Source organism: Vespa mandarinia, chromosome 5 (assembly GCF_050613455.1).
Source record: "Vespa mandarinia isolate Hongniang chromosome 5, ASM5061345v1, whole genome shotgun sequence".
Classification (NCBI taxonomy): Eukaryota; Metazoa; Arthropoda; class Insecta; order Hymenoptera; family Vespidae; genus Vespa; species Vespa mandarinia.
The window spans coordinates 3,950,757-3,960,000 of record NC_140814.1 but is presented as its reverse complement, the minus strand read 5'-3'; positions in this window follow the sequence as shown (position 1 = coordinate 3,960,000).

The window sequence follows — 9,244 nt, the reverse complement described above, 5'->3', positions numbered from 1 at the left end:
CTAACGACCGTGCCGCGAGAAACCGATTACCGATCGTTAAGTCCGGCTATTTGCGCCAGAGAGAAAGAGAAAGAGAGAGAGAGAAAGAGAGAGAGAGAGAGAGAGAGAAGTGAGAGGGAGGTGACCGCTCGTAAACCTTTCTTTTTTTTCCTCATGATGTTGCTACGACTATACCACGCTCATATTCTTTCTCGTCGGCTTGACTAAATCGATTGTCAAACATATCGAATCGAATCGAATATCGGAATCAAAGAGAAAAAAAGAAAAAAAAAAAAGAAAAATAAAACAGAAAAGAAAATTTCAAACGGTAAAATTCATCAATTCCTTCATACGAACAACATACGACTCCTTTTAATATATATATATATATATATATATATATATATATATATATAAACGCTTCACACAATTAGAGATATTTAAATACGAATTGTATTATTAAATAAAATGATACGATTCAAATATGTGACGCACGTCTATTATATTTACATACACATCTAGGTAGCCGAATTATATAGACCCTATTTTGAGTTCGCATCGATAATCAGATGTAAAATAAATAAATATATATATATATGTATATATACGTATATATATTTTTATCGAAATATATAGATATAATGACTCGAAAATCCATGAGTCCGAGCAATTTACGTGATCGCTCTCACGCAAAATGACAAGGCTGCATTATTAACGCGCTTGTCGAGCCGGTCGACCATGTGCATGTCCTACGTACATATATATATATATGTATATGTATACATATATATATATATATATATATATATATATATATGTACATATGTACGTGTACGCACCAAATCCGGACTTCGATGCGTGCCTCCGACTCGTGACGCGTGTGTGCTCATCGTGACCACAAAAGGACTATATAATTTAGATAGCGTAATTGACTTTGACGATTACGATACGCACGCCCGCCGCCGACACTTTCGATCAAAGGACACTTTGGTTTGATCACCAATGTAAGTAAGTACATCATCGACCAAGTAAATAATCTTTTTGGTTTTATTATTATTATTTTTTTTTTTTCTATTTTTTTTTCCTTTTCAACCATTTCATCTACGTATATATTTGCAAAGATAATATATTTCATTAAAGTTACTTTTTTTTTTTTAATCAAGAACGCACGACAAAACAACGTAAGTGGAAATATTTTGGATCAAAGTCAATTATTTTTTGTCGATTGGCTAAATAATCAGCCGATATCGTACCAGTTAGGCGCCCATACAAATCTTAATTTCAATCAATAAAACTTTCGAAAAGAGAATATCTTACTCTATCGTTAATATTTCCAATTACGATATATTTGGAAAGTAAAGTTTTCGCGAAAATATACAAATAAATTTGTATAAAAGTCACGTTCTAATGTGGAAAAAAACGGAGAAATAAAATGAAAAAAAAAAAAAAAAATAAGAAAGAAATATTTAAATAAAAAAAGAAATAGGGAAAAAGAATTGGTGACCAAGAAAGGGCGTGTTTCGTTGTCCACCTTGAAAGATCATTAAAGACGAAGTTATCGAGTCGTAATCAGGGCTGAATTTCACGGTGCTTTTATTTTCTCCCTTGGCAGAACTTTTTGGAAGCCGCTAATTGAGTCATATCATTAGCATACGCCAACGTAAACCGCAATGTAAGCCTGACGTCTTCCGTGCGGCCCTACGATTATCCGGCTATGTTCCTTATTAAAAGCTCGTTATTACGCGCTTTTATATGCGTCGTTGAATCCACTTGTTTCCGGCACGATTCGTTTCTAGCGTTAAATTTTTCCCGGTCTTCTTCGAGGAGTTAGAAACCTTTTTTGTTTATTCTCTTTATCCTTTTTCCCTTTTTTTTTTCTCTCTTTTTTTTATTTTCTCATCATTAATAAATTCATAACAATGAAAACGATCGTACACGTTGATATCTAAATCTTATCGAAAGAAAAATCATACTAACGTAACGATTATAGATTCATTTCATTGACGAGTAGAAAAAAAAAAAAAAGAACAAAAAATCTTTTGCTAATCAAGCTCAGACTAATTAGTTTCACACGCTTACATATTTAAATACATTTAGATACGTACATATATGCATATTTGTGTGTGTGTGTGTGTGTGTGTACATTGAAATAGTATGGAACGTAGTCATCGAGTCTCGTTACGGTTTAAGTATCGAGCGTCAAGATCAAGAAGCGAGGAGCCAGTACGATAGAGAAAGGGGGAGACAGGTAGACCGAGAACAGAGGGTGGCAAATTAGAGGGCGGCGAAAATTGATAGGGCCATTGCGTCGGGCCATAGGCGTGGCTCGTGTCCGTCAAACGGACGCAACGTGCACTCGAGGTATCTACCGAATCGACTTGCCAGCACCTGAGACTCTCGTGCCTCTTCGACCCTACTGATACTGAATTATAGACCCTTATACCTTACTATAACAGAGAGCGTACCACGGTAGTAAGTACGAACTTCAAGCTCTCTAGAAAATTATCCCGTCTTACTTTGTGTGACCATCTTTAGATTAAACTATACCTACATTTATACGTATATATATATATATATATATATATATATATATATATATGTATATATATATTAGGATGTAAGTCATTACTTTAAAAGAAAAAAAAAAAAAGAAAAAATTTATGTGAGCGCCATCGGCATCGTTCGCAAAGCAGCAAAGCAAAAGGAAAAGAAGCTTATCGCGTTGGCACTAGCTACCACGAGATAACGATTTCTTCAAGCATGCTCAAGCCAAAGGATAGATAGATAGATAGAGAGAGAAAGAGAGAGAGAGAAAGAGAGAGATAGAGAGAGAGAGAGAGAGAGAGAAAATCGAAAGAGAAAAATACGAATGAAAAGGATAGCCGGTCCGGGAGTGTAGTACAATTCTCTCTTCGTAGAATAATCCAAAGATTCTTCTTCTTGGGCTGATACGACTCTCGAATTTTAATAAAGGTCTTTGCCTGATTTTAAATTCTATTCTGAGGATCCTTTTTTAAAAAGAAAAAAAAAAAAAGTAAATCTGTATACCCTTTGACCTCGAAGTAATAGCGAAAGATGTATTTAGTTGAGCGTCTTTTTTTTTAATTACTTTCAAGATAAAAACAAAAATAAGAACATAAAAAAAGAAAAAAAAGGAATGATAAAAGGGAGATCATTTAAGTATAATAATAAATGGGCGAGAAATTTGAAAGAATGACGAGCCGTCAAATCGAAGAAACGTTATCGCCGAATCCACTATGTAAAGACGAAAATTGTTTTGCGAATAGTTTCACGAGAGTTGGGATATAATATTGCGGAAAATGGGAACGCAAAGGTGAAACTTTAGCTGGAATTCGGACATGCACCTTTCCGTGCAATTAACCGTCTTTCCTGAACGAGGAGCGAATACGCGTAAACCGACTCCGTCGAGCGGTTTCCCTCGGCTTGCTCGCTTAATTAATTACACCGTGGAATTGAAAATTGCCTCGCGCCTCGTTCGCCCGAGGGTAAAACGTGAGAGAGCAACACTCGCGCGGATAACGAGAATCTGTTTACGGAAAGGTGCCCGCAGGAGTTCCCGTACCGTGGAACCTTTTCTATCAAAAATGCCGCCGTTTGATGGAAGGCGAAGGATAGAAACGAACGATGAAATAAATCGAAAGAGAAAGGATCCCTCGGTGTATAGTTCCTGTTCGCGTTTGTGCATGTTTTCGCTTGAGTATGTTTGTGAATAGTATGCTCACACGTTAACGTAGCCACCACCTGCGCTAGAACTATAATAATTGTCCTGACGTTCCTGATTAACGTTACAGATCACAGGGTATTTCGTGCGCCGTCGGACTCGTGGCAAAGGGCCAATTCGCCCTGATTATGGCAGGTGGAATATCAGCTGTTATTACCAGCTCTTCTACCTTTCCTCGTTCATACGTATCTCTTTCTACGATTCGTGTCCACCTTTCGTGAAATATTAAAAAAAAAAAAAAAGAAAAAGAAAGAGAGAGAGAGAGAGAGAGAGAACATAACACTTATCGAGAATGATAATATGAAGGTTCTATTCGAGTTTCGATGAATCCATCCTAAGTATCGATTCTTTCGTTCTCTTCACTTCTAACTCACTTAACACGCTCTCAAGAATAAGAGTTCCTCTTCCTTTGAGAGGAATTTCAAAAGCACCACTCGGCGAACCTAAAAGAATCTAAAAATACATGACAGAACGCTACCTGACGTTACCTATCCCGTGCCCCGCGGACTTGGTCCTCTAACTTAAAGGAATCTAACGATGTACACGTAAATCGGCCAATTTATCCAGCCAATTTTCGAAATCACCTTTGAGAGCTGAGAAAACGAGAGAGGCTACGGCAAGCACAAGCGCAACGACCAATTTCCGGTGGTCTCGAGATCCTAGACTAAAAAAAGAGAAAAAGAAAAAGAAAAAAAAAAAAAAAGAAAAAGAAAAGAGAAAGTCAAAAAAAGAAAAAAAAATAAACAAAAAGGAAAAAAAGAAAAAGGATTCACGCTCGGCCTTGGTCGTTCGGTTTAACAAACGTGACGAAATTTTATTTACAAATAAGAGAGAAATGTTGTTTCCAAATGGAATAAGATATCTCGATTATTTCTCGGCTCGTAATCGAATCGTTATAACAGGATCGTGAAAATCCTAGGGACAGGTGGATATGTCGACCGTCTTGAGAAACGAACTTTGTACACTGACACTTCGAGACTGAGCCTTCGAACTTCCGACTTCTAATAAGGGAACCGTGTGCACCTCATCGCGCCTCGCCGCGTTCCTTAATTACCACGTCTACGAGTTCCAAGTCCGGACTTCGGTATCCTAATACCCCGCCATTACGCGATTAGATTGCACTTTGATCCCACCGCAATACTATCCGAACCGTCGTCTTATATACGAAGGTTATCGGTAAAGGTAAAGGAAAAGGATTTTGATTTAAAACGAGGACTCTACTTTAAATCTAGAAGAATTTCGATGATAATAACGATTATTATAATAGACTTCATTATATACAGATTCGCTTTATCATATTAGATTTTGTTATAATAAAACTGAATGATTTAACGACCATAAAACGATTATGTCTTTCTTTTGATAAAAAGAAAGAAAAAAAAAAAAGAAAAAAAAATAAGAAAAGAAAAGAAAGAAAGAAGGAAGAAAATAAAATTCCTTCGCAAATTTTCTACCGTTAACTTCTCGACCTCTCTCTTACTACGAACGATAATATCTTTGACAATTAAGATCGAATAAAAATGAAATAAAATATTTTCTTCCCGTAAGGTTAAGAACGTATCGATGTTAAACTAGCGAGACCAAAGATTGATTCGTAGAGATACAGGAAAGTTAGACTGGAGAAGGGGAATAGGTACGGAGAGGTCAAAAGAGGACGAGATGGAAGCGAAGAGGTGCTTTCAATGTAGTAACAGCAATACTGGTGGTAGTAACAGCAGCAGCAGTAGTAGTAGAAGTAGTAGTAGTAGTAGTAGTACTAGTAATAGTAGTTGAAAGTACTAGTAGTGGTAGTAGTGGTATTAGAAGAAGAAGAAGAAGAAGAAGAAGAAGAAGAAGAAGAAGAAGAAGAAGAAGGAGAAGAAGAAGAAGGGTGCAAAGTGGCGCTGCCATGGGCGCCGTGAAGCAGTAATCACTGTAGCTGGAGGAAAGCTGAAGGCTGATCCGAAGGAGGAGTAGTACGAAGGGAAGCAGAGAAACGAGAGAAGCGTTAGAGTGGAGTAAGAAAGAAAATAGAGGGGAGGGAGACGGTGAACGCGTCACGGTAAAGAGGGTAGAAAAAGAGAAGGGTGGTTGGCAAGAGAGGAAAAGAGATGGCTGAGGGTTCGAGAAGCGAGAGGGAAGGTCTCATCAGACGCGTCAGTCGCCTCTGGCGCCGCGTTTCCACCATCTCTCCTTCGTCTTTTCTTCCTTCTCAAGCTCCTACCATTTCATTCTCTCTCTCTCTCTCTCTCTCTCTCTCTCTCTCTTTCTCTCTTTTTCTTTCTTTCTCTCTATATCTCTCTTTTTCTTGCACTCTCTCGCTCTTTTTCACACATACACATACACACATTCATACACATACACACACATACAATCGCACCATCTTGTTCGATTCCATCTCGCTTTAGACTCGCTTCAGCTCTTTCGAAAAAGGACCACCGTTCTGACCAATTCTTTTAACTTTGCAAAATACGTAACTTACATTTTTTTGTTCTTTTTTTCCTGTTCTTTCCCCCTCCCCTCTTTACTTCTTCCATGAGATAACTCGTTAACTATTGCAATCGTTTGCGTTTCGAAGAAAAAAAAAGAAGAGAGAGAGAGAGAGAGAGAGAGAAAGAAAAAAATCGATATGTACCTACTGAAATATTAATGACGTATAAAAAAAAGAAAAAAAAAGAAAAAAAAAAGAACAGAAAAAAAGAAGGAAAAAAGAACAGACAAAAAAGAAGGAAAAAAGAAAGAGAAGGGAAAATAAAGAAAAAGGAAGATCGGGTAGAAATATTGTCCGTTGTCATTGATTTTTATTACATATTTGAAAGTTTTCGAATGAAATTTCGAAGGTAAAAAATTAATCACGGACTAATCGCGAATTTGTCTCGTCTCTCTCTCTCTCTCTCTCTCTCTCTCTCTCTCTCTCTCGACATCGTTATAAGGATAACATCGTGAAAACGTGATCGCCTGGCAGGTAGACCAGACCTTCGATGAAAACTTTTCAGAGGTTGGAGAATAAGTAGAAGGAGAAGCTAGAGATAAGAAACGAGATAACTAACTCGTCGTTTAATTGAGCTGATTTAAGTTAGTTCGTGGAAGAAAGAAAGAAAGAGAGAGAAACAGAGAGAGAGAGAGAGAAAGAGAGAATTGGTGCGTTTAACGCGGTAAACTTCTAGCAACGTTAAAATTTACGTTTTATTTTTTTTTTTCAGAAGTCATACTTATTTTCATTTCTTTCTCTCTCTCTCTCTCTCTCTCTCTCTCTTTCTCTTATCCTTTCTTTCATTCATAAAAGACTTATGCTGTCCGATACTCGAAAAGAATGAAAAAGAATAATATTAAAAACGATAAGAACGTAGGAATTCGGAGAATCGTAATTACCGAGAGAGAAAGAAAAATAAAATGAGAGAGAGAGAGAGAGAGAGAGAGAGAGAGAGAGAGACATGTGACTTCAAACGAATTTTCTCATCCAAAAAAGAAAAAAATATTCTTAATGATTAAACAAGCCAATGGTATTAAAAGCGTGTCGTCGAGAGTCTCTATTTGCTACGTCGAATTTACCGTTCGTATTAAACGTAGGGTTAACTTTGAGAGGATGTGTGTGTGTGTGTATATGGTGCGCTCTTTCTCTCTCTCTCTCTCTCTCTCTCTCTCTCTCTCTCTCTCTCTCTTTCTCTCTCTCGCACGCGCATCTGGCTTTCAACGAAGACTCCGAGCGTCAGACGTTTGTACTATGGCAATTAATTAAGCGTGTGTCTTTGCCGGCACGATTCGAGTAATTTATTCGAGCGTGCACGATACATACATACATATACAACGTCCGTATATAAACGGGCACACGCATATATACGACGTAAAGAAAGAAAGTTGTGATAGAGAGAAACAGAAGCAGAAAGAGAGAGAGAGAGAGAGAGAGAGAGAGAGAGAGAGAGAGAGAGAAAGAGAGAGAGAGAGATGTAGACATATAGAGTCGCGTTTCGAGGTCTCACTCGCTCGCGAAGTCCGACCCTTTTCAACCCTCCTCCCCCTTCTCTCTAAGCCAGCCTCCCTCTCTCTTTCCTACCCTACTACACCCCTCAGTCTCTTTCTCTCTCTCTCTCTCTCTCTCTCTCTCTCTCTCTCTCTCTCTCTCTCTCTCTCTCTCTACTACTGCTTTACAGCAGTTTAACCACCTGTTACGCCGAGACACGCGCCGAACTTCCGCGCTTTTCTTTTTCGCGAAACACGCGAGTTTCTGCCACCCTCGATGCGGTCTGCCACCTCTCTCTCTCTCTCTCTCTCTCTCTTTCTCTTTCTCTTTCTCTTTCTCTTTCTTTGAGATATTTTCTCGCGTCTCGAGCCTCCTTCCTTTTTTTCTTCTCTTCCTTCGTTCAACGAAACAAGAAAGAGTAAAATCGTATGAGTTAGACGGCCAACTTTTCTTTTTCTAATTTATATTTTTTCTTATTATAATGTTTAAATAAAAAAAAAAAAAAAAAAAAAAGAAGAATTTGCTTCGTCGTTCGATTATCATCGTTCGATTATAAACGTTAATTTCACGTTGCTTTGTATATTACAAAATTGTAACTTCTTATATTAAAATTATGAGTTTGATATTTACACATACAAAAAGACACACATACATATACATATATCACCATTTTGATGTAATTCTTTTTCTAATGGAACTTATCGATGTTTAATTATGAAAGTTATTGTAGAATCGTAACTAAATGGAATGAAAAAAATAAATTTAACTTAACCTAACTGATAATATTTCGATAATATCATGGACATTACTAATTCGTACGATTCGACGAATGAAAATCCTGCGGAACCGAAAACTGACGTTATGATTGTCGCTGAAGGTGGATTGCCAGAGAATCCGGATATTGTCGCGAACTCCGCATTGAAATCATCAGAAGGTTCTATCAGCTATAATGATGTAATATTAAAGGCAAGAACGATAAGCGAGGACGACGAAAATATTATCTCTCTCTCTCTCTCTTTCTCTCTCTCTCTCTCTTCCTCTCTCTCGATATAATGTACATACATACAGAATGCTAAAATAAACAAATAACGAGTGACATTATCGTATTACTACGAACACGTTGGCTTCGTGTTTCTTTCGTTCGTACCTTCGTAGATATAATCACCCATTGCGTAATATTTACGAGACAAGAGAGACCAGAGGAAATAAATAACAACGTATATTGTATCTAAGCGTAAATTTTTTCAGAGGATGAATCGTCCACGGAAGAAACGCAAAACTCGGACGTCCTGACGCACAAGGAAGAAGAAAAACACGAAGTACATTTTGCAATAAAACACACGACTATCACTTATGAAGCAGAAGAAGGTACATAATATATCGATATTTTATAAATTACAATATTATAAAGCTGATATTTAACTGGATATTGTATTACACGAATGTAAAAATAATTTTTCATAAGAATCAGAATCCTTCATATCCATACTACTCGAGGAATACTTTAACTCAAGTTTTTTCATCTACTTACCTCGAATATTGTTGTCGGAAAAGTTAATCATAGAACATCAAGACAAATTCAC